General features: G+C 42.8%; 1 protein-coding gene across 13 annotated transcripts in view; it reads right to left on the reverse strand.

The window, feature by feature from the left end:
* dab1a (DAB adaptor protein 1a) overlaps window positions 1–27,552 on the reverse strand; it is a 239,200-nt gene that overhangs the window by 55,470 nt on the left and 156,178 nt on the right. For 5 of the 13 annotated variants that reach the window (XM_034583825.1, XM_034583823.1, XM_034583824.1 and 2 more), the window contains exon 1: window positions 19,328–19,622. The exons of 2 other annotated variants lie outside the window; for them this stretch is intronic. The gene's annotated coding sequence lies outside the window, so the exon portion shown is untranslated. Of the gene's footprint in view, window positions 1–19,327; window positions 19,625–27,552 lie in introns of those variants that run through there. 6 more of the 13 variants (XM_034583815.1, XM_034583817.1, XM_034583816.1 and 3 more) reach the window with 2 other exon arrangements.

Consider the following 27,552-nt stretch of genomic DNA (forward strand, 5'->3'; position numbering starts at 1 on the left):
CACACACACACACACACACACACACACACACACACACACACACACACTACGACTCTTATCTCACACTGTACTTTGTTTGTTCTTTGACTGATTCAGCTGTCCAACCATCTTTCTTTCAGAAAGGAAGACATGCACAAGAGAGCACACACACCAAACACAAAATAGATTGCACCCTCTGATCAACAGACTCAGAGTGAATCACCGGGGGATTGTCAGACTCAGGGAAAGTATTTGCATAATTTCCATTTGTGAATTCCAAACTCTTTGAACTTTGCACAAACATTTCCAGCACAAATCACTCCCTCTAACACACACACACACACACACACACACATGAATGTGTAAAAACGTGTAAAAAACTCATGCTGCATATGGAGTCTGTGAAATTCCCTAAAGGTGAAACTTTCTGCCAGTGCTCGAAATAGACCCTTTTAGCACCCTATGGTCTATTGGACTGTTGGACTGTGTGAACTCTCACTGAGAGTAGAGGGGCTATTGGCATTCAGCTCCCTGTGGGACTCCAAGTCAATACAAACCTATTAAAACTCAGAAAAGGCTTTGTGGGTTTGTATGTGTGTTTGTGAGAGAGAGAGAGACAGAAAAGAGGTGATGTTTTTCCAGCTACACACAGGCATCTGAATGACGTCAAACACTTGGTGTGGATACACAAGTACACACACACGGTCTCATTATTTGTGTGTGTGTGTGTGTGTGTGTGTGTGTGTGTGTGTGTGTGTGTGTGTGTGTGTGTGTGTGTGTGTGTGTGTGCACATGTGTGCATGCGTGTGTATGTCTGCATGTACAGTGCGTGTATGTAGTACAGGTAATGATACTGTGCTTAAGTCCCACCCCATCAGGGCCCAGCTTCTCAGTATCATCCATCATTGTGCAGGTGCTAATGATACCAATACATACACCAGCACAGGGGGGAGCAGGGGAGCTGGACAGAGGAGTGGGGATAGACAGAGAGGAGGAGAGAGGCACCCAGAGCTGATGATAAAGGGCTTGATGCTTTGTTTTTTGTCTTTAAGGGATAGTTCACCCAGGAATGAAATTCACTCATCATCTACTCACCACTATGCCGATGGAGGGGTGGGTGAAGTGTTTGAGTCCACAAAACACTTTAGGAGTCTCAGGGATAAACAGTGCTTAAGCCAAATCCAATACAACTGAAGAAATTAGTGACCAAAGCATAGTACTTAATAAAACAGAAGAAAACATAACATGCCTCCACACTGTTCGTGTTGTTTCATCCAAGTGTCTGCAAGCCCAGACATTCAAATTTGACTCGGAACGAGTTCATTTATATCGTGTTTTTAGCCTAAATATCAGCTTATAACTTCCGACAAGGTGCATCCAGGGAAGTGCTAACGTCCGCTAGCTTAGCCACTTCTGTTGGACTGGTGGGAGTGCAAAAAAGTCATCATTTTATGTGTTATCTATACCTAAAACTATTTAAATAGTATAAAAGCTAAACTCTACAATGAAATAAGATCGTAGCATTTGAAATAGTAAATGTATGGAAAAACTGAGGCTATGAACACCTTCATCATAAATTACTACACATTAATTCTGAAGACCCAAAAAGTCTACTCAGTCAATTTTGGCAGAATAAGTATTTCAAAAAAAGTGGTGTCTAGAGAGCCCTCTGCATTTTTTGAATTGACAAAATTGTCATCTGCATTGTGTTCTCAGTGTTTTTGTGAATAAGATTAGATAAGTAAGAACTTTACTGTACACTGTTGTATGTTCTGTTGCATAAAGATCCTTGTCATTCCAATTAAGGTAATTTGAATTTGAATTTCCATTTGAGAGGGAAGGAGAGAGAGCTGGAGGAGAGCAGGCAACAAGCATGAAGAGGGAAGGAAATGTGCTGTCACAGGAGTGAAAAGAAGATCTGTGTGACTGGAATAGGGAATCTGAATCTCCCAGTCCCCCCCCCTCCTTTCTCCTCTCATGCACCCACAGACACAAACACTCAACACTGCCCATTGTACGAGCTCCATTGCATCGGTGTGGATTAATATTAAAGGCCAGTGGATGCTCCTTGTTTGACATGACCTCTTCACTTCTCAGGAACAAGACCAGAGTGTGCACCTCTGCAGATGGTTCTTTATCTTCTCTTTATGCCTTTATGGATAATTCTAAACATTTACTCTGTGCTAAATTGGGCTTTTTTAATGTCTCACTGACAAAAACGGAAAAAAAATTGGTATATATTTATAAACATCTAATGAAATGTCATGTTAAATATTCACAAAAACAAAGTTACATCAGTCTTTCAGGGAATTAAAATCACTCAATGACCCCCTTTCGTTTGGTGAAACATGAAAAAACTGGGATAAAATCGCAGTGATTGATGGCAGTTTGCTTCTCAAAGCAAAACAAATGTTCTCCATATTCTGTACAGAATATTTAAAGAGTTCTTTATGGGCCAAAAACATAGAGTTTGATGACCATACAAAGGTTAAATATACCAAGACCACATAAACCCTGTGATTAATGTTAACCTATACTGGAATAAACAGGAAGAGAAATTAAATGCTAACAGCGCAACCCAAAGCTAAGGTTTAATTTAGCCAAATTCATCATTCTGTATTAAAATTTGTAGTTTCCAGAATAACATTTGCTCGTTTGGAATTCAGCTAGAGCTGTTCAGAGAGTGACTGAGCCTGAAAAGGCTGAAGTGCTTCTTTTTTTCCTCTCATCTTATTCCAACGACATCGTCTCCTCCACTTCCTGCAGCAAGATGAACGCCAGCGGGGCTGTGAAATTAGCCTATCAGATGCCTCCACCAGCTTAAGGAGAATTCTGAATGTACTAATAGACAGGAGATTAAGATACGTAGCTGGGGGCACAGCCAGATGTGCACACACATTCATATGCACGCCCTCGCACACACACACACACACACACACACACAGACAGAATAAAACCTTTTATAGGGAACAAAATGATAATGGTAGATTTCGAGAGCAGAGAGCGCTTTGGTTTCTTTGATGAGGACACAGGTAATGAAGAGGATTATTTCTTATGTGAGGACGAACAAGAGAGAAAGATAAAAAAGGAAAAATAAAAAGGTGGTAAGAAGAGTGTGTGAGGTGTGTGTGTAGTATAATAATATACAGGAAGCCTAGAGACAGACTCACTAGATTACACAGGCCTTGGTGTGCTCCAGGCAGAGGACACAGGTGAGGAAATCCTTCTCCTCTTGCCCCCCTCAGCTCCTCTACCTCTGCTTCCTCAGTGGTACACAAACAGGTGCAGCCCCCCCGACTCCACACTGCCGTCCTCCCAGTCTCCCCTTCCTCGATCTCCCTTAACAGGCTGGCCATGAAAAATATCATTCCTGCCTTCCCTTTGTCTCTCCTCCTCTGCGTTTCCCTCACCGTCTGATAGCTCATCTTTCTTCATTGCTCGGCCTGCCTCTCTCGCAGGGCTCGCCATCTGTACAGTAACAGGTGTGCTGTGTAGGTGACTGATGTGTTTGTTACCTGTAGCGCTGCCTGCAGCCACAGCCTGCATGGAGAATAGCTGCCTCGATGCGCCTCCTGACCTACAAGCTACTACCCTGCTCTCTTTTCCTCCTGCTCCTCCTCTGTGTCTCCTTCAGATGGCGACAGAATGAGAAGAACAGGAGATGAGCGGTGTAATAAGTTAGGGAGGCAGACGTTTGTGTGTGACTTTTACCAGCCGTGCTGTGGTGGAGCGTTCATCATGGTGGAGTTTGGGTAATTAGTCCCACCAGTCTGAGTAGATGTGTGTGTGTGTGTGTGTGTGTGTGTGTGTGTGTGTGTGTGTGTGTGTGTGTGTGTGAGTGTGAGTGTGTGTGTGTGTGTGTGAGTGTGTGTGCGTGTGTGTGTGTGCGCGTGTGTGTGTGTGCGTGTGCGTGTGCAGTCTGCAGGCTCCTCTCATCCGTCTCACAGGTGAGTGATTAAATGCTCTGCAACACCTGCAGTGTTCCTCCTATCCTCCATCCCTCCCATTTCTGCTTTTATCTTAATTTATAGCTGCACCCCTGAGAACTCCCCTGGCCCAGTCACAACACACTCCACAGGATGGCTACACACACACACACACACACACACACACACACACACACACACACACACACACACACACACACACACACAGACATACACACACACTTTCACACTCAGAGCCACACCTTACTCTGGAGCCATTTTCAGACACGGGGTCTGGAACATTGCTTGGTCCATCTGTTAGTCGAGTAAAGGCTTTTGGGCTTTCAGACACAAGTCCCCATGATGTAAATTGCTGTAATGGTTATATTCAAATATATGCTGTATGTGGTGTCCCCTTCATATCAAGACAGATAACGAAGATAGAGTTCCCTGTTCTTTTTTAAAATATATTTTATTGAGCATCAATGATGTAAGGTACTGTATCCACAAAACAGGAAACAAGAGAAAGTCCAAGACACAAAGCTCACGTTTTTGTTTTGTTTTTCCCACCCCCTTTTGAAACTTGGTAAAATGAAATGAAATAAAATAATAATGAAGGGAAAAACTAAAGGTTCCCTGTTCTTTTTGCTTCAAGCATCCCTTGTGCAGATTTAACCAGCAGACTAGGGCTGGGCGATATGGCCTAAAACAAATATCGCGATATTTTTAGGCTATATCGCGATACACAATATATATCTTGATATTTTGAAATCTACTCTAAATAACTGTACAAATGTTAAAATTAATAAAAGTCTACAGGAAGTGGCTAAGCTAGCAGACGTTAGCATTTCCAGTGGTCCCTCCAAGCACCTCATCAGAAGATATCAGCAGACATTTAGGCCTAAAACACGATGTAAATGACCTCGCTTCGAGTCGAATATAAATGTCAGGGCATTCCTTCTGGTCATTGAGCAGCTGTGGATCATATAGAAAACTGATGTTTCCACTGATCTTCAACAAAGTCACTGACCGGCTGCTTCACGTGAACAAGCTCTGATCTCACTGTGTAGCGAAGTGAGTGGGGCCAGAGCCCCAGAGCCTGTGTGTGTAAACTTCAACTCGCTCCGAGCACAGACACACACACATTTGTAAACTGATTCATTCGGTTCAGCGTTCACAAAGAATTTGAGCAAACTATCAATAACCGTCTCTGAACTCTCGTCAACTCGCTGGGACTGTTCACTTTCTTTCGCTCTCTCCGTGCTCTCTGATACTAAGATACACATGCAGGCAGGAGACTTTTCTGGATGGGCGGGGGGGTGAGCAGTGTGACGGCTTAAAACATTCACGTGACAATTTGTACTTGATGGTCGCGATATAGTCATTTTATACATCGCATGTGGAACAAGCCACGATACATCGAGTATTTTCGATATATAGCCCACCCTTACAGCAGACCAGCACCCAACAGGTTGTCGCTCTGATTTTTTGCTCACATGTTGTATGTAAAATGTTTTGCAATTCATACCCAAAGCATTAAAGTTAATAAGACATTGCCTTAAGATTATTGTGGTTTGCAAATAGTTACTTTTTCCCTTATTTTTCTGCAATGCAAAGTGGAAAAAAAGCATGAGAACATGCGAAGAATCTCCTCTCAAAACCGAAATTAGCTCATCCACAGTATTTCTTGTTTTATTGCCTTTGTCTTGGGGCCGGACAGTATATCGACTTTTATTGATATCATTTCAAATGCCATGCAGGTTGAGACAATGCCATTTATATCTGTATAGTTTGATGTTGCATTACATAATATTTCTTCCATAAAGCCATGGTAGTGTTTGCATCTTTCTTCTCTCACACTCTCTGCACATCTCTGCCCTCTCCCTCACCCTCCCTCTGCATCTGTGCACACACAAGGCTCCACTTGTTCACCTGCAACATGGAGGGAAACACAGCGCCGGTCCACGCTGCCAAGAAATGGCAATGATTTGGAGATATTCAAAATGGTAAATGTGTATTTATATAGAGCTTTATTAGTCTTAATGTCCCAAAGAACTATACATTACAAGCCACAATCACACACGTTTGGAACACACACACACACACAAACAGTGCTTCTAAGCAGCGTTTTTATCTATCAAACACCACTCACACACTGGCAGAACAGCCGTCAGGGACAATTTGGGGTTCAATGTCTTGCTCAAGGACACTTCGGCATGCTGACTAGAGGAGCCAGGGATTGAACCACCGAACCTCTGGTGAGTGGACAACCTGCTCAAATGTCAGAGTCAGAGAATGCCATGAACAGGTTGCATCAAAAGGTGATGCTAGGTACAGTACAGGTACAGGTCTATTCATCTTACTATAACTGAAGGAATTTCAGATGGTCTGTATTTGTATATTCTCAACAACAGCTCATTTGCGGCTAAAACTTTGCGGGTATATTGTTGAGAGCCAAACTTTTTTGAATAAGTAGTTCCCAAGAAAGCTTCATACATGTTACTGCTGATGTGAAGAAAAAAAAAACGCAAATGTACATAGGGGGCGGTGCAGCATCCACACAATTTACATTACACACATGCCAGGGTCTGCTTTCATTGTGTCTTGTTCTATCTTCAAGTTGTTTGTATGCATGTAATGTGCATTACAAATTAAAGGGCTTAAAAACCATACACACAGATTTCCAAGCACAGAGCCGACACAGTTACACTTCAGATTTCCCCCCCATACTATCCTCAAAGGGGCTCTGCACCACTGTACATTTGGTATGTTTGTGTAATGGGTTATTTGTGTGTGAAGTTCTTTTGATGATGCTCAAAACAAAGATGCAAGCTGAATTAAAATAGGCCAAGCAATCAGCGTTTACTGCTAGAATATTTACAATGGGCAGTGAAGTAGGTTTATACAATTTTCATTTTATGCAACTGTACATTTTTAAACAAGGAAGGAAATCCTGTCTGTGCTATTAAATATTGATCATAGTCTCTTTAAATAAACTGCTTGTGTTAGCTCACGTGTGGTTTTGGTTTAGAATTGAACATTTAACCCACTCTGTAGAAAATACAGAGACATACAAGTATGTATATATTATACATCCACTTTCAGACAGAAAATACAAAGGTAGATTTTTGCCCCGTGCTGCCCTGCCCTACCATGTGCTGCTGTAGCCAAAAGGACCACAACATTAACATGGTGAAATGCATTTCTGAAAAAGGCTTCTAACACCCTGGATAAACACTGAAAGGGGAGACTGGATGAAAGTGGTTGTGGGAGAGAGCATTGAAAAATCCATTAGGCTGCTGATGAAGATGGGGGTACTGAGGTATGGCCATCGAGCCGTATTTTCTCACTTATACACCAAACCAACCAGAACCAGGTACCCAATCATATTATGAATCAAACACCTTTAGTCACAGTATGAGGTGGCATGTTGTAGAGAAACAATAAGGGTAGCCATAGCACTAACAAGTCAGTCATTTAATAAACCTTACAGGCAGCCACAGCTGCGGCCAGACGGTCATATGGTCTGTTGTATGCGGCTGCTGTGATATGATTACTGTGTGTGTCCCTGAGGGCTGAGATGTGACGGATGTCAGCGGTAATAAATTGCAGAGGTCAATCCACTCTGGTGAAGAGGTCCACTCTCGGGGAAGGCCGCCCGACGGACAATGTAGGCTTTAAATATTCCCGTCAGCACAGATTTCCATTCCTCGGGCCTCTGTTTATCAGACAGGGGATCATTAAGTCGTTCTCTCATGAGAGCTCTGGTCCGAGGCAGCACAACGGGATCACAGCGAGAACTCATTTGAGGGCCGATTTACAGCAAAGGCCGAGGTAAGAGTGTGTTTTCTCCAGGCGAGTAAGTGAGTCTCCAGAGAGGAAAGTGAGACAGTGGACTCATCGCCAGCTTCTAGGACCCATTAGACACCCACACACACGCATGAGGGCACATGCACACGCAAGTGGCAGGGTGAGGTGAGCTGGGCAGTTCACAGCAGCAGGTAGTATGACTAATAACACAGCAGAACTCACTGAGGCACACCAGCAAGGCAATCACAACCATTTCTCTCTCTGCAGCTCACTTCCTGCAGTTCCTTCCTTAGTCCTCCCTCTGTCATCTTCTTCCCGCCTCTCCCTTTCTGACACTGTTAGGTAGTTTTTCTCTGAGTTCTCCATTTTGAACACATACCTTTTTTGTCTAAATTAACTTTTTATTCATTTTTCTTTATTTTACACCTGTAGTAATGGCTGCTGTAGCACCTCATGGCATAAAAAGATCTCTTAAAGCACACGCTCCCCATGGAAACACATCCATAACCTCCCATCGGGAAATATGGGAAGGGAAGATAAATGAAGAACACTCTCCACACTTAAGAAGCACAATCTATTTTACAGTACAGCTGCTATTACCAGCTGCCATAGATGTGTGACTCGATGTGAAGCGGCAAAGTGCAAAAAAAAGCATGTGTGCTGTTTTAAATTACACACACACACACACACACACACACACACACACACACACACACACACACACACACACACACACACACACACACACACACACACACACACACACTCTACACAATATAAGACTGCAGTTCCTTCCTCACATCATTTACTACTGATCACCTCGTGGCACACCATTGTACAAAGGAAAACACAGCAACAACCAGTCGAACAGAGAGACTGCTCCTGATTCAAACAGATCACCACAGCCTACAACAGAAGGGCCATTGGACAGGTCAGAGATCAGGACAACTTGACAGAGTGCCAGACACTTTGACAAGAAGTCAGAGATCTTAAAGATCAGTTGGGCAGGGAGAGATCCCGTAATCACCAACAAGAGAGGAGACTCCAGCTTTGCCAGGAGCTGGATGAGACCAAAGAAACGTTGGCCCAACTGGAAACCCTAGAAGAAAGCAAAAGCGACGAAGAAACATGCATCCTGAGAGTTGGGAGGAGGACAGCGACCCTGAGACCCTCGGCACCACAGAGATCGTCACTCTAACCACAGAGCAGAACCAGGAGAAGACCTCCACAGATGTTTCGCAGAGCTGCAGGAGGCTCAGCTAATCAGCCAGCAGAGGTTTGTGGTGCAGCTGCAGGCTGAGAGGAGCAAATACGAGGCTCTCCAAGATGAAGTGAAGAGACTAATAGTTTCATACAATTTGATCAGTCAAAGGTATGAAACTGACATCCTCAGAGCAAGCAGCTTGAGAAAACAGCCAAGTATCAGATGCAGACCTTCCAGGCTGTTTAGTTTACAGTCATGTTTTTAATCTAACCTTAACATAAACCCAACCTTACTCTAACCTTAAACTAAACTACTACTTGCCTAACATTAATGCTAATATAATGTAACTTAACCTTACCTTAACCTGAAACTAACCTTACTCTAACCTTAACCATAATTACAATTTACCTCATGCTAACCCAAATCTGACCTAACCTAACCCTAAAGCTAACTTTAAATTGAACTCTAACTACTACTAACCTTTAACTTAACATTACATAACCCTTAACCTAAACCTAACCTTGAACCTTAAAGCACATCTTCACATTAAAATATAATCACTTTTTGTCCCCATAAGGAATAAAAGTCCTCGTAATTCTGCTGTATGAACAGATCTATGTCCTCACAAAATGAGCAACACCTGGGCTACACACACACACGCTAGAAGAAACACACACACACACACACACACACTCACACACCAAATATGGTGGTCCAGTCATCCACATCATATTATCAAATACTTCTGTCGGCTCCAGCGATGGCTATTGGGGGTGTGCGTGATTGAAACCATTAAATCAGTTCACAGTCATTTAATCTTGCACTTCTTGGATCTTGCCTATTCCATTAATCCAGCTTTATGTGCACACACACACACACACACAATTACGCGCACGTACACACACACTGAGTGAGCAATGCCCCATAGCTGAATGGGTGGTCTTTTAACACCATTGCTCCCAAAAATTACTTATCAAACTCATCAGCCCTCATATAGTGCTATGGATAGAGGAGTCATTATCTAGGAGCATATCCAGCTAATTGAAGGCTGCCTATCTTAATGCTCGAAAAAAGAATGGGTAGGAGGGTGCGTGTGTGTGTGTGTGAGAGAGAGAGAGAGAGAGAGAGAGAGAGAGAGAGAGAGAGAGAGAGAGAGAGAGAGAGAGAGACCGGGGGGGTGTCATAACCTATGGGTAAGGGAACCATCTAAAGCACTATTATACTGACTAAATTCAGTCAGTTGTATGTCCTCTCATCTTTTAACTGTGCATTTGCCTGTGCGTGCGTGTGTGTGTGTGTGTGTGTGTGTGTGTGTGTGTGTGTGTGTGTAAGCAGTGAGTCAGTCCAGTACATGCTCAGTGGAACTCAATCAAGAAGCACAAATGGCAGGTGATTGAATCCTTCATTCATCCATAAAGAAGACCCCTGACTGAGGCTGACCACACACACAAACACACACGCACACACACACAGACACACACACAAACACACAAACACACACACGATTGTTGAATCTGTCACATGCATTCTATCTATATTTAACTGTCTGCTACATTTTATATTAACCAGGACCAGTGCCTGCTTATGCACTTTAAACGGTATTGTTTATGTTGACACTGCAGTGCGACTCCCTGCTGGATGAGAGGATCCCTGCAGCTCCACAGAGCTTTCAGCCACTTTCACCTCACTGATTTGACTTGCTGATTTGACATGATAAAACAGTGACACTTCATATAAAACCACAGGCCCTAGCTCCCAGGACTGCAACTTACACAGGCTAGCTTTTCATTATGTGATTAGTGTGAAATGGAAGGGTGCTGACAGAACTAGCTGCAGATTCAAACCTATAGTAAGTCAAAGAAACCCAATTATTTGCTGTTGGGTCACATTAAGAACTAGAATGACTTAGTAGAGCGCGTACCTCCACCAAGGTCCAACAGTCCCCTTGAATTCAATCAAGCTACACCAAATTACACTCATTCATAGATATCAGTCCTCTAAGTATACCTTCTGCACTGTTTCTTTAGGAATTCATAAAAATGAAAAGAAAGAGAAAAAACATTTCTAGACCTGCCCCCTGAATCCAAAATTTAAAGGCTTCTTTCTTGGCCCATACCCCAACCCCCCCCCCCCCCCCAACAAGTTTCAATCAAATCAGTTTACTAGTTTTTGTGTAATCCTGCTAACAATCAGACAAATGTAAATTAAAACATGACCTCCATGGTGGAGGTAAAGAAACAGCAGTAAATATTCAAGTTGAACAGATGGAAGTCTTTCATAGGATGTCTATGTGGATTATTCTGGATTTGTTTGTCAACAGTTGCAGGGTTAGCCAGAAGAACCTGATAATATGATAAAGTATCAAAGCATCATATACTCTGGGGATATTTTAGAGTCTTGGAGCCTACTAGTGGTCAAAAATAGCATAAAACAGCTTTGAGCTACTTTAGGCTTTTATACAAATAAATGGTACAGCTTTATTTTGTTTCCAGTAATACTGATCTAATAAACACATGCTTACCAGCGCTAAAGCTCCACTTTACAGCTCAATCTGAAGCACAAAGCCATGATAACTACCTCTGGGATGATATAAGCTGCAAATTCCCAGCAGTGAAGGGAGGACTGATTTGGTTTATCTTTATTCCTGATGTGTATTTATGTGTCTATGTGGCAAATCCTCTTAGATGTCGGCCAGTAAAATTTAAAAGTGAAAAAAAAAGAGGGATGAATCGTGGGTCATGCGTGTTTGGGTAGGAAGGCATTAACATTATAAATAAATGCATCAAGAAAAATATGCTTCTCTGTCTGGCCTTCTTGTAAATGAGCGATTCCCGGTCCTATGTGCCACAGCTTATTGTTTTTAACTGATAAAAAAAATGAAATTCAACAGCACCAGCAGAGTAATGTGATATCAGTATTTAAATACGTACTGTATATATGATCAATGCTCTCCAAAAGAAGATATGTTGAGCTATCAGGATAAGTCCATTAGTGTATCACTGGTTATGACTCCATATCTCCATCAATGATCAATGGAATTATCCCAAAACTGGCCAATTGAGACACTGACTGGAAACATGACAGGCTGCCTGCAGTCTGCTCTCCTCCCTTCCCTAAAAGCACACAAGAGTGGGAATGAAAAGAGTGTGGGCGTTAATGTCCACAGTGGGAGGTTGCGTGATGACCAACGATAATAGCATAATAGCCATAATAGTATGTAATGTCCAAGGCTGAGCAGTGAAATTACCAATCACAACTCACCACAGATACTGAGAAACTCACCTCAGCCTTAACCTCCATCAAGCTCCTTTTCTTTTATGCCTCAATTCATTTTCTTTTTCATACATAAATATGTCTGTTTCTAAAGAAAAGGAATTTCATTTTGTTGGATTCTGGATTAAGGTTTTCGATGATATGATATCAAAATGGTCAACCTGGAAAGATTTAAGTTACGGGTAAGAAGAAAACACACAAAAAACCCTAAAACCAAAGCCTCAGGGGTTTTTCTGATGAGTGAAAAAAAAATGGATCCCATTCAGATCATTTTTATGTTTCTACCTTAATTGAAACTTAACTTGGTTTATGGGATGAGTAGATTTCATGACCCATGAAACCTCATAAAATTCCATTCAGCGATCACAAAAGTGCTACATCGAAGTGCTCTGATCCGTTTGTGTTTATAAATAAGTAAACCCCCCCCCCTAGATGTGTGTGTGAGCGTATGTAAGTGTCACAGGGTGATGTCAGAGGGTGTGAGTGCAGGTGCACGTGGGCACCCACCCGCTCAGCGAGCACTGTACGAGGTGAGCATCAGGTGCTGCAGGGCGGCAGCTTGTGATGATGTGGCCATGGACAACTCCTCTGTGCTGGACGCAGCTGCCAGACTCAGCCCCTCTCCCTCCCTGTGTCATCTGTGTTAACAGATGTTTGGCACACAAGGCAGCACTACCAGCAGCTACACGCGAATGAATTAGGCTACCATCACCTTGTCTTTCAAAACAAGAAGGGTAAGACAGGCTATGTCACTTCCACATCACTGAATAAACTACTACACTGCCCGGGCTATAGTTACCATACTGTGAAACATCACTGTGGGGCAGGTGCAGTGAAGACAGTAGCTAATCTTTACAAACACAGAGAGTAACTGAGAAACAAAGAGGATAATCATGGGATGGTTAAAAATTCATTAGCGAGAAGCTACAGAAAAGCACAGATGGAGAGAAAGCAAAAGAGAAAAGGAGAGAAAGAAAGAGAAATATAAAGAGGAAATCCTCTAAGGAAAACATCTTTCCATTCCTGTCTCCATCTTTTTCTTCCCCTTACTTTGTTGCAGTCTCACTGCGAGTGTGGAAGTCAGTGGAGCCGATCCACAGGGAAGTGTAACTAACAAACCCCCTAGCAAAACTGAGAGCCCTCTCCCCCTCTCCACGTGTGCTGTACATGCATTCATATATTGTATCCCTTGAATAAAGACTATTGTACAGGACCAGACATCTCCTCTCATGGCTAGATAAAAGGCAGTGAACACAAATTAAAATGTAATTTATGGCGCTTTGTTTCTCGGTTTCTCTCTGGCACCTTAAATGTCACTCGGAGCACGTAATACTGCTGGGGTCTGTTGTGGCTCGGGTGTGTGTGTGTGTGTGGTTTTAGGGAGGTGGGTGGTCAGGGATCTTGACTTCTGGGGAAATGAGAATGTAACGCGTGAAATTAATTGAAGTGTTAATATGCTGTGACTCCAGCGTGTGTGTGCGTGCGTGCATGTGCATGCATGTGTGTGTGTGCGTGCAAAGGCCTGCTTTAAAGTGCTTTTGTTTGCTGTGAAAACTCATTAACAAAGTGAACACCTTTGTGATTTCACCCCAAAGCGATGCTCACAGGAGAAAGGAAAGAGCAAGAGGACCAGACATGTATAGGAGGAAGGAGAAAAAAGATGAAGAAAATAATGATGGTGCGAAATAACAACAGCAGTGTGAATGTGAAAAGAAAAAAAAAAAAAGAACTCAAGGGTCTCGGTTCCATAATCAACATCTCTTTTCAAACAAGAGGATCCCCGAAGCTACTAGACAGAGAGAGATGAAGGAAGTGAAGGGCAAAGAGAGAGAGGGAGAAACGGAGAGGCTGTAGAAACTGGGCAGAGATGGACAACCAAAGACAGAGGCTGGGAAAACATGGATATAGATATGGAACGATGATAAAGTACAGTGAGTAAAGCTAGAAAAAGGCTTGAAGTTACAAAAATAAAGAAATCACTATGGCTCGACCTCAAAGTACAAAGGTGAATGTAGCAGTGACTCTGTGGCCGACTGTAACTAAGAAATGATTCGTGAATTCGTTGAAGTTGTCCACTGTGGTCTTCACATTTAACATTTCTAGTATTTGTTGTTTGTTCGCACTCATGATCGTACTCACATAAATGTCCCACTCTTACTTGCTGATGGATAGTGATACATTACCTACCTGATAATTAATATATCCTCTGCAATGGCTAAACTCAAGTCTCTTTTACACTGGTCCAAAAAACCTACTAACACCAACTCACATCTGGCTTTTTTCTGCAATGGGAATGGATACAATAGGCATTCACTCCCAGGTCAAATGACCCTGCAGTAGATACAGGTTTGTATCGGCTCCAGCTCCGATCTGCAATGATTTAAACATAACTTTATGATGTTGGCGTATAGAGTTCCAGGCGTTAGCGCACTAATGGCCACAAACGTTTGTTTATTTATACATCTTAGCGTAAAACGGCGAGGTGAGAGAGCTCCTCTCCTGGAAAATGGAAAAGAGTCCATCTGGGTTTTCTTAGCAGGTTTATCGCATTTTAAAACAGTGTGTACCCACTAATTTTGATGTAAAAGAAGTATAAGACCCAAGTCAGAGTCACAGTGTTGTCGAGAGGAATATTTATGAAGTGCAAAAGCAGAGCACACAGCAGTGTTTCTGTGGTGAAATGTTGGGGCTGTGCTGTTGTTGTGTCTGCAGATGCTAATGCCAGGGGTGTGGACAGATTGTGAGTGTTTTAAGAAGATCCCAGATTATGGGCTGCAGAGGCACTGCCCTGTGTGTGCATGTATGCAAGTGTGTGTGTGTGTGTGTGTGTGTGTGTGTGTGTGTGTGTGTGTGTGTGTGTGTGTGTGTGTGTGTGTGTGTGTGTGTGTGTGCTTGTTTTTATTCAAGGGGTAATCATGAGAGGTGGTAATGACAGTCCTGTGCACATCCGATGTCTTAATGTGCGAATATTGATTTGCCCGGTATCACAAAGACACATCCCATTTCCCTCACAGTGGATAAATAAAGGCCAAGAAATATGGTACATATAGTACAGCTACACACACACACACACACTCACTCACTCCCAATGGACTGTAAAGATATTCTCAGTGCCAATTATATCTGAGAGAATGTCACACACACACAAGGAATGTGGATCAATGGGAAGGGCAGCCAGCCAAGAGCCAGTCAATTCCTCCTCTTTCCTCTCTTTCTGTAACGGTGGCTCCCCCACTGAAAAAATACTGATATTTAACATGTTTGAAAATGTTTAAAATACCTCAGCAGGATGGTTATAGATTTCCCTGTGATTTCCTCTTTTCTGAAAGAAATCTACCTCTGACGGTGACGCACATTAAAGAAGATTAAAGAGGAGGTTACAGTAAAGACGAGTGCTTTTGCAGCATCTTTGGCTCACGGTGATGAGAAGTCAACCCTGGTCCAATCATGAATCAGAGCTGTGTGGAGACACCCACCCCCAGTACAACAGAGTGAGAGAGAAGAGGGGAGAAAAGGTAGCACAAATAAGGCCTGAGGAAGAGGAAGTCGTATAATTACAGATGAAGGAGAACAACACTGACTGCATGTTTTCATTTTGGACACAATTTCCCTGCTAATGGGAGGGACAGGTTTGTAGAGCCCACTGTAAAAGAACACACTGCTGAAGGAGAAAGTCAAACATAAATCTATTTTATACAACAATTAATCTCTGAGCTAAATATGCAGTTTTAGTGGAATCTGCATTTGGGACGTTCACCAAGGAGCTGACTGAAATATAACCTCAGTGGGGGTGTTTAACATATACAAGAAAAATGTAACTGACCTAAAAAAAAAAGTATCATCGACTTGTCTAATTTGAGGAACTGTTCATTAAAACACAAACCAGAACAAAATCGACTCCAGAGCGAGTGAATCTGGGTTCAAACAGGAGGAGACAGTATGAAGGCAGGGGACTTGGTGAATATTAGTTATCTTCAGGCACACGTTTATGTGGCTGCAGTTGCCAGCTCATTGTTTTGTACTCGGCTAATTTAAAGAAATGCCACTGAGACGCAGCCAGCATCGAGCCGAGCAGGTAACTTGAATAGGCTGTCAATTTACTGTGGCGTTGAATTGTATCCATAGCAACAAGTGTCACCGGGGTGCCACAGTAAAGTATTCAGCTACATGACTGATAAGGTTACAGTAAAACAAATGTGGAAATCATTTACGAGAAGGAATCTGACCATTATATGCTGTTTAAACTTTATGGTGGTCACCGTGCTTTAAGTCAGTAATTTCTTACATTCATGCTGGATGATTAAAAATACAGTGTCTCTTTGTCCTGCTGGGCCCAATGACAGCTTGTGGTCTACGCCATCGGTTCTCAAAGGGGGGTGTGATTACCCCTGGGCGTCCATGGCACACTGCCTGGGGGTCCGTAACACGTTTACAGATTAATCCACTAAAATGAATCTGGGTATTCTGTTTTGACATGGTGAAAATGTTTTTTAATACAAGACATTTCACTCATATTGTTCTCTCGCATATAGAAGTGTAAAAAATAAATAATGGGTTATTTTCTGTCTTGTGGGGGGGGGGGGTTTGTGGCTGAGACAAAAATGAGAACCTCTGGTCTACACACACCTGAAGAACCTGAACCAAAACCCAGTTGTGATCATATCCTCTGGTTTCCATGGGACACACGTTTAACCAAAGCCCAGTACAGCTACATGTGCTCAATGGCCACCCTTACTTTTAAAGTAGGCGTGCCATTAGTCCAACTTGTGCACAGCTGACAGCTCAAGAAAAGGCTTCTTTACAGCTTGTCATTTTTATGCAGACATTTACATGGCGTCAGATGAGTTTCTGTAGAGCATAAAACTATTTTGTGTGAAAGGCTTTCTTGCTATCAGAAGTACAACATGTTTCCAACTGAGATACAGACTCAGAGTTACAAGGCGAAGGTTGTGAAAAGCTTTAGGAAAAAGGAACGGGAAACTCCAGCTTGCAGGGATTTCTTGATGTCAAAACTAAGCAGCCTGACAGAGATCTTTTCTGTTTCAAGACTTAGTCCCAAGTTCATTCAGGAGCATTGTCTGCAGCTATACAGTAGAAACCGGACCCCGCTGGATAAACATAAATTGCAAGAGGCGGGCTGGGTCGTGCAAAGTGAAAGAGGAGGCAAATCGGAAAAAGGAGGCTGAAGACGGAGCAGACGGAGATGAGGATTGAAAGAGCCTTTTTTCTTTGAGAGTTTCCACACAATACTGTGTGGGTTTCTATGACGACCTGCAGTCGCCTGCTGGGCCCATACAGGCAGAAGTAAGAGGTCTGTTTGGCAGCAGTGGAAAAACTATTCAAATCCTTCTCCTAGATTAAAGCAACTACAAATAAATTAGCCTGCACTCAACTTCTACTTTTCCAGCTTGATGTAAATAAGTAACGGTTGTAAAATGTACTTCAAGTAATTGAAAATAAATGTATTAATACTGTAAGTACTGTACAAGAAGTATTGTAAAGCTGTAAAAGGTCTGAAAATAGACTCATATTGTTGCATTTCCATGATGTAAATGTGTCTTTGATGTGTAAATTCTGAATCTACTGTGTGGCCGACTGACAGATCAAACATATGGTGGCGTAAGAAGAGCAATGTCTCCCTCTGACATGGAGTAAAAAAAGCTATAAAGTGTGAGGAATTGGAAGTACTCCAGTTATTGACAGTAGCCTTCCTCAGAGTAAAAGCTGCTGAGTAAGGATACTGAGACACACACATGCTGGTGGTTGGTTTACACCTGTCAAGCTTGTGAGCGATGCACAGATTTTGCATTTGTGATAAAAACCCGAAACAGAAATAGGGATTTTTCGCACATTTTAAAACACGCACACATGAATATTCACATCCATAAGCACACAACACGTACGCCATATGAATTCAACTGATGCAGGTTGTGTGCATGACAGCCAGAGAGGGAGAGAGGAGAGAGGAGAGAGGAGAGAGTGAGGGTCTGCAGAGCACCACAGCCTCATGATTAATGCGGCTTTTAGCTGCAGAGAAGCCTGAGCCCCCCAAAGCAAACTGACCGGGTCGCCCATTCAACTCTCCCTCCCTCTCTCTCTCTCTCACACACACACACACACACACACACACACACACACACACACACACACACACACACACACACACACACACACACACACACACACACACACACACACACACACACACACACACACACTCACTCACTCTCCATCAACCCAAACCCAGTGACTGAGAACCTGCTATAGCCTACACACACCATTGACTACACTCCTACACTAACACTTCATCAGCACCCTCGCAGCCTCCACTGTAGCGAGTTGCACTTCACTTCACCTCTTTCCCATTGAGAGCCAAACCCCTGAAGTGGACTGAACCCCACACACACCAGGGACATTCTACTAAACCAATGCGGCTCCTTGCGTAAAGACGCGTGAAATACAGTTTCCAAAGGTGTCAGGTCGCACAGTTGTAAAAAATACTTAAATAGAATAAGCCATTGTGATAAGTGTGTGAAAAGATCCAGTTTACTCGGGAGAGATAAGGAAAGGATGGGGCAGGCAAGCAAACAGACAGACACACACGCACACGCACACACACACACACACACACTATCAAGTGGCAAAATGCTAAAGACTTGACGTGGTTTTCATGACATTACGTGAATACATGTGGATCTCCGGCAGAAGGACGCCCTGAGACGCACACGCACACGCACTGAGGAGACAGATGCAGAATGCACCAAACCACTGTCTTTCCTCCCGCCTAACATCTCTCTCTCACTCACACACACACACGTAGAGCCCCCGACCACTACTTCATTGCGGGGGTCACTTCCCCCACAACCGCCCCACACACGCGCGCGCGCACACGCACACACACACACACACACACACACACACAGTAGAAATCCCGATGCACCACCAGCTGCACCAGCAGCACCAGCAGCAGCAGCAGCGCTGGATAATTCATTGCAGTGACCAGACAGTGAATCCACAGGCTCCTCTCAGCTCAGACCGGCCTGCTCCAACTATCACACACCAATCTCAAAGTGCACGCCGCGCGCGCGCGCCCCCCCGTGCACGGGACCCAATCCGTCCCAGGCTGTTCACTTACCTTTGCACTACAGCGAAAACGAGCAGTTAGTTCCCATTTTGTGACAAGGCTTTAGAATCCACTCGTTGCCCCGCATCTCCTGCTGGTCCGCTCACACATCCACAGTGGGTTTCAGCAGGGACACTAATCCAGTTTTCCATCCCTGGGAGAGCGCTTCCGAGCTTCGTTACATCTTCTTCCACGATCCCCACAAAACTATGCCAGGCTTCTTTCAGCGCGTTTTTTTCTCTCTCTCCCCTCCTCTCTCCTCCTCTGCCCCCTCTCCTTTCCTCACCCTCTCTCTCTCCCTCTCTGAGGTTGCCTGGTTACCTCTTTTCTGTAGGCTGGTTCAGACCGCCGGCCGGCAGCCAATCACGAGGCCGGGTTCCTCTTAACCCCTCCTCTGCTGAACTGTCCTGATTTCCAGCTTTCAAGGAGTGGGAGTGCAGGGGGGGCTTGGGGGGGAGAAGAGGGAGAAGAGGGAGACAGAGGATGTAGCCTATGTTAACAAAACTATAATGAGCAAGAAGAGATGAAAGAAGGAGAGAGTGGGAGAAGGAGGAGGAGGGGTGGATGGATGGATGGAGGGATTTAAGTTTGAAAAAAAAAAGTTGTGGAGGAGACGTCATCAAACTTGAGCATGACTGAATCAGAGAGTGTGGAAGTTGTAGTTTAGAGGCTGTTAAAGGATGACTGTGCTGTCCAAAGCTGGACATCATCAACCCACTTGCACTGTCACGCTGACACACACACTCTCTGAGTCATGAATGCACGTAAGCAGTAGTCATGCTGCAGCCTTCACCCAGTCATTCAGCAGACACTATTGATTGGTTCACCACCTGCAGTTGAGTCGTGCAGTCCGTACACATCAATGTGTGAGTCATAGACTTGGGGAACTCACCATGGTGTCTGACCGGCTTGATCCGCGAGTGGGAACAGACGTAACTTTCCACAACTATGAAACAATATTTAGAAAATACCAGGAAAACATACCTAGAACTGAAAAAGAACATTTGGATTTGAGACTGAACCATGCCAATTTTGTGTTTCACGCACTTCCGGAATTCCCCCTTATGCCTTAACCTCTTCTAATCCCCTTCAATCCACATTTCCTCCTTTCAGTTTTCCCTCCCTGCACCTCCTCCTGCACTTCCCTCGCCTCAGATCTTCCTCTTATCCGGATGTGGAGTGTTACTGTCGGGGGGGGGTTTAAGGATCCTCAGTGTGGACACAATTCTTCTGATCTCTGCAAAGACTGGAAGGAACACAACAGTCATCTAACTAAACCTCCTCTTCTTCCACGTTCCGACACGGATGTAGGTTTAGTTTCAAAGTTGGTTCAAGACACAAGATTCAGTGGTGGAGTGTTTGTCAAGGAGGCAGATGAATCGGATGATACAGTACGGCCACTTTCTAAACCTGCTTGTTTTAAATGGGCTGTTTGCTTGGCCTGTGGGGATGCTGGTTGCAGCTTTCTTTCTGAAACTGTGAAAGTGAGCTGCAGTAATTGAGCTGCAGGGGGTAGAGACTGGCTATGAGACTTGATCCACAAAACGCTGATCTGGGAATCATTTGTTGCCGTTGTCATGATCGTGTGCGTTGTCATTAATGCACTGCTGACATGAGGGTAAGGGTCAAGTGAGGGCTTTTCACTGCTAATGACTCCCAGCTGCCGCTGCTGCAGAGCACTGATCGCCTGTTTATTCAAACGTATATTAATATTGAATGTATCACGTGCCCAAATCACACAACTTTGAAAGTGCACTACCTTGGAACCTTTTCCAATACACATGCCAAGCGTGAAAGAGTTGAGATAAACAGCTCTCGAGATAAATCAATCAAAGTATTTGCTTGGAAACAATCACCAGTCAACAAGTTAAAAAGGAAAATAAATAATTCCACTAAAGAGCTGGTCCTGCTTAAACTCTTGTCACAACACAATGCATCGTCATTTGACAAGGCACTGCATTGACCAATCAAATACAAAGTTCACATGCAAAGCAGATTACTTTGTATTGTGAGTGGATATTTACGGCTATCACTGAGGCTGAGAATAAAAAGATGGATGTTGTAATAACTTAAGTGTTAAAGCATCGGATCAGCATAAAAACAGGGAGATGAATTATCAGGCTTTGTGGATCAATGTCTCTCTTATAGCTCAAGCAACGTGCCCCCACCAACAGTCTGAACGTCTATTGACTCAGTTTGTCTCCATCACTGGTTAGATTTGTTATCCACAGTGCTATAGGATACATTTAAGTTATGAGCATGAGTGACAAGTTGATCACTGACTTTATTCTGTTAAAATCTTGTGGTTGTCAGCACAAATGTTGAGGTTTGCTTTCCTCAAAGTTGTAAGAAACATCAATATTATTTATATGTTCTACAAGTACTCTGAAACCTATTTATTTACATTTTTGACACACACACATACAACTTTTCTTTCTCTAACCATGACTTGACATATGTGCAATACTATACTTAAAGTAAAAAGTACACAACAATATCTTACATCTCATACTTTTTCTCTCTGTCTTAACTATGTTCTGCTTCTGCTGTAAGGATGAACATTTTCCTCCAATCAGATTATTGAAGTTCATCTTTTCATGTCTTATCTGATCTACTTTAAATATCTCAATAAACTTCTTGCTCCTCGTTTCTTCCTCCATCACACCACCTCCATCCCTCTGACAAACCCAGCAGGGTCACTGTCCTTCCTCCCAAGTGTCCCACCACCCTCTCCTCCCACCATCTCTTCCTTCCTTGCTGTTTTCCGACCTGTGTATCTGTAGTTTACCCTCTCTATCTGTGCAGAGGCCTCCTGTCTATCTCCCTCCCTCAGTATCTATCTCTCACTCACCTTCCTCCTCTCACACGCTCTCTGTGTGCCTGTCTCGGCTTGGCTGAACAGATAATTCCTGGATGCTCATGTGTGCACGTCAGCAGCTTTCCCTCTCTCTCTCTCGTCTCACGTCTCACAAACTGACACACACACATACACATGCCAGTTACATAGAGACACACCTGAATGAGTCGCATTGATACAGCACTTTTTTCATTTTACAGACACATACACACACATGACTCTGTTGGGTAATCCATGAGAACGTCCAGATGGAACTTATCTCCAGTGAGAACGTGAAGGTCAGCTCCATCGTACTATTCACACAGAACATTGTTTCACAGGATTAGGATTCCTCTAATTCACACATATGCAGAGAAAGGGACAGAGAGAATGCTAGAGGATAAAAAAAAAAGAAAAGGATCGGGACAGACAGAGAGACAAGAGACAGAGAGAGAAAAACAGGGAAGAGGAGACAGAATGGAATTTTCTGCATATTATCAGCAAAACGGGTCAAACTCGTTAAAGGCAACAAAGGCAGCACTCTAATTGCCTGAGCACAGCTCTGCACTGCTGAGCTACTGTAGGGGCAGTACAGTGGGCTCGTATATGACAGTGCGATCATCATTTGACATAAAGTGAGCCTAGTTAAAACCTAAAGCCACATAGCATGAAACATTTCGAGCATCAATCTGTAAAGCAAGGCTGGGGAACCTCCGGCTCCGGGAATAGAACAAAATCAAGACAGCAATTATTTTTCTGCAGTGAAATAAATAAAATAACTAGAATGGCAATGTGATTTTTATTTGGATCTGCACTAAATTGCATTCACTCATAAATATCAGTCCCCTCAATGAACCACATTTTTTTCATCAAGATCCATGAATCATTCTCTGACAAATCAACGGAAATGTTGAAAAAGACACTTGCAATGTTAAAAGAAAGTGGAAAAAGAAATCCTGGATCTGCCCACTGATCAGGATCCACACCAAAATGTAATTGGTTCTCCTGTGACCCATACCACATCGAGTCTCGTAGTGATCCATCTAGTAGTTTTTTCATAAACCTGAAAATAAACCTCCTTGGCATAGTTAAGAATCTAGTAATATGTCCTTCAGGATGATCCCCTCTGGCTGCATGGCTGTCAGCAAACCAAGACCCATATATTGCTGTTATATCTAAACCTGTGTACCTGTGAAGAAGTGATGAAAAAGGCCCATCTCGAGCGTCATTACAGATGGAAACACACATTCTGACGGAGACACTGTAACACAGGCGAGTTTCTCTGGTGAGGTAGCTGAAAGCCAATAAGCTGAAAACTCATTCAGAAGAAGAATTTGTGAAGGAGTCTTGTTGCTACTGCCGAGGTGAAAAATGACTCCAAAGTCCCAGTTTGTCTTGAAAAAACATTGCAGAGTGTTTCACTGATATGTTCCAACATATTGAAAATCACTGAAGGACAACACAAGAATTTTACAGTTTTTGTCTCTGGCCTGTGATAAAACAAAAGACATAAGAAATAAAACTGTAGTCATTTTTTGTTCTTGGGATCACTGCCAAGTTAAATACACGCTGTGAATTACTGTCCCTGTAAGATATGCTTGACACTATCAAAAGTGAGGATTTGTTTGATTTTGTTTGTGCATTTTCCAACTCCAAGAGAACAAAAGCCTTGTATGACATCTGAATACATTGGTGGGTTTGCTTTCCTTCAGGCATTTGGCGAGAGGTTTCGGGACATGAAAAGTGAACAAAAGGAACTGAGCATCTTTGTTAAGCTGTTTAATGTGGAAGCAGCTGATGTGCCTGACAACCTGAAACAGGAAATCATTGAGCTGCAAAGCAACAAGAAGCTGCAACCTGCCTCCGCTCCAGCTCTATAAACTGCATCTAGGTCCAGAGACATGCAGGGGAGTCCCTGTAAGCAGCTGTTTTTAAAAATGACTATGCCACTCAAAACTGACCAGAACCAAACCTGGGAAACCAGCTATACCATCATCACTACCATCTGACATCAGACGCCTCAACAAAGAGAAGCCGCTCAAACCATTGCATCAAGGGTAGTGCTATACATGTGTTTAGTAACTTAATATAACCCATGCTTTAAACTGAACAAACATATTAGGATAGGAGGTCAAATATGAACACCAGAGAATCCAAAGCTCGAATCCTTCCCTTTACAAAGTGGACAATAAGCCTTATCCGTAAACTATCCTGAATAAATAAAGGTTAAAAAAAGACTGGATACTGAGGGATAAAACCTGGAGCGCTAGTTGAAGATTTTGATGAGGTGCAGAAATTGTAAGATTTAACAAACAGCAGCTCCTCTGTAGCAGCAAAGACATTGCAATTGTCACACACTCACACTCACACTCACACACACACACACACACACACACACGTTTTATTTATTCATTCGCAGCATGTATATCCAGTTACTTGCCATCTCATAGACTCGGTTCTTCTTAAGATTAGCAAACCTTTTTCTAGCATCAAATTACTAATTCAAAACAAACTTACGGGTATAATGAACACTTGGACATACATCCATAAGAACAACCTATAATGATGGAAACCATCTTTGAGAAAACTTTATTTGACATGTTCGTTTTAATTTTGGTTTGCTCCATGTCCCATCTGCTGACATGGAGGAGGCAGGATTTCTGACCTATAGTGCAGCCAGCCACCAGGCGGCAATCAAGATGCGTTGCCTTCCCTTTTAGGGAGCTGTAATGACATCTATCTTGATATACTGTGTAGGATTGACATGTATTGATCAGGTGAGTAGATTACTTTGTTTTCTTTTCAATAATTTTTTAAGGTATTTTTAGAAATGTGTCAATGGCTCACAATGTACATTAATTTCAAATGTGATCAAACTGAGTTGACGCCTGTAAACGACAGTATGTAAATGACAGTCTCCTTTGTAAAAGCATCAATATGTCTGGAGGTGAATTTGAGTGTTACATTTAAACCATAATGAGATTAACTTTGACCCACATGCACAGACAAGTGCACAGTGACCCGTCTCACCTACTTATATCCCACACTGCTTATTTAGCTGCAAACACCAGGGCGTCGTTTGTGCATGAGTGAAAGTGAAGGAAGGCATGAGGCAGATGGAACAGCCCCCCCCCCCCCCCCCCCCCCCCATAGATGAAATATCACAGCAGGACCATATCTATCAATGCTACTATGCTACTCTTCAATAACTCAGATGCATCAGGATATTAGGTGTGTGACAGATGTGAGGAGCGTAAAAGAGCATGGGGGAGATGATGTAGGTGAGAGACAATATAGTGAATCTGAAAACAAACAAAGAGATGGAGTTATGAATGGAGTTTTGACAAAGCCACAGATCATTCTTCCTGCATTCTCATGTGACTAAACTGAAAAAAGACAGAGTGGCAGAGATGACTTAGGATGATCTCGACTTACATCTAGGTGGCAGGTTGACTTGTGCGCAGTTGGTTTAAGGGAAGCGGAGCTAGTGAGTGTGTTTGTGTGTGTGTGTGTGTGTGTTAACACGCTAGGGAATTAGATATAAAGATGTGCTCCGTTGAAACCTCATACATGTTTATGTTTTTATCAGTATGTGTAACTCTGAGGGCTTTTGCCTCTGGGAGAATCCATCACATTTCATTAACACGTTTCATACGTGTGGGAACATGCGTGAACGTGCATACATCAGTTTCCTTCTGATCAGAGGGGAATTAAAGGGTGCAGCTGCAGCAGTGTTGCACCAAGTGTTTGAAAGATTATTTCTGATAACTTGATAGTAATGTGATGCTGTGTAGATTTAGTGGTTTTACATACACTACAAAAGCAGCCATTTGCCACCAGCTGTACATATAGCAGGCTCTATGTGGCTCCAGTGGGTTTAGAAAGACAATTATGGTTGTGGGTTTAAAAGATTAGACCAAAAAAAACATACAAATACATTAATCATATACATAATTTGTATTTTCTGAATGTGTGCATGTACCATAATAGACATATACTGTGCGTGTGTGAGAAGTAATTAAATGAGGTTATTAGCAGGGAACAGATTAACAGGAGGCAGTGGTGACGACAGTGGCAGCAACATTAGTAACTTGATTTTCTTTTCCAAGAAAACAGTTTTCACTGAAACTAATTTTCAGATCAAAATGAGAGCTACAAGAGGAAAATAAATCTAAAACGTGTTTAAACAGTGAAGGGAATGGAAATTACTCAGTGAAACATTTTAAAGGTCTGTTTCTTAGAAAATAGGATCAAATTCTTAAACGTTTTGAGTTGTCTGTAGGTCCCTCTGGCCACACAACCCCCTACCACTGCCAAACGATAAGACTGCTTCTGCGAAATCTGCTATTTACAATCTCCACTTTCATATAATATACATCTAAATTACAAAACCATAGAATGAGCAGGTGTGTTGCTCCTACCTTTTGTTGCCTTTTTATTTATATGCTTACCTTGGTGCCAAAACATAAACTCAGATTAGACATTCCCTGGGACATGTGGTCAGAACACAACACATCAATGTAAAAATAAAGTAAGAATATTTGCTTTCTTTTTTCTGTCCCTCCACATGTCGATTACAGAGCAGTAACAGAGTGTTCTCTATGAAGCTGGTGGCGTTTCAGCATCTTTCTAAAAACTGAAAACTGACTTCCACATACATCATAAGCATAGAATTATCCAAAAACATGTGGTAAAGACTTAACTTTAGTCTGATGTTCACAGAGTGAGGCATTTTCTTACATCAAGTTGACCCTTGTTTCAAAGAGAACCTGTCAAACACAAACACAGACACTATCTCTGTGGTCGAGATGGGCTGCACACGATGTTGTGAGATCAATTAAGATAAGTTTCCCCCAGCGGATTCAGTAGTGTCTCTACTTTAGACAATAGTCTTGTTGGGGCAGGAAGTATTGTTCCCTAGATGAAGCTTGAATGCCATTCTCTCTAAATCCAAGCTGCTTTCCACCACAGCGAAAAATACAAGACATCTAGGTCATTGAGCTTCCTCTGTGCTCCGTTCTTTCAGTTTCTATTTAAGGTGTTAGATATCCTGTGGGGCACATCATAGGACGCGAGAATGGATTAAGAAAAGCAGATATTACCTCAATGAATCATGTAACAGCCATGTGGCAACATTATATTTTTGCAAAACAAATATTTTTCCTCAGCGTTTCAGCCTCACTGCATTTTATGTCACTAAAACAGGATTTTTCCAAACAACTTCAAAATAGCAGATTTTCCAAAACTCTGGTTCGTGTGTATCTGTGTGAACATGCTATGATGTAACAGCTTTCTTCGTGCATGCCCACTGTTGCTTTGTGTGTTCAGCATGCAACAAAAACGGCAACAGCAACAGCGGATATATACCGGTTTCTCTACGTACGGTTAGCAACGCTAGCTC

This window comes from Hippoglossus hippoglossus, chromosome 4, assembly GCF_009819705.1.
Source record: "Hippoglossus hippoglossus isolate fHipHip1 chromosome 4, fHipHip1.pri, whole genome shotgun sequence".
Lineage (NCBI taxonomy): Eukaryota > Metazoa > Chordata > Actinopteri > Pleuronectiformes > Pleuronectidae > Hippoglossus > Hippoglossus hippoglossus.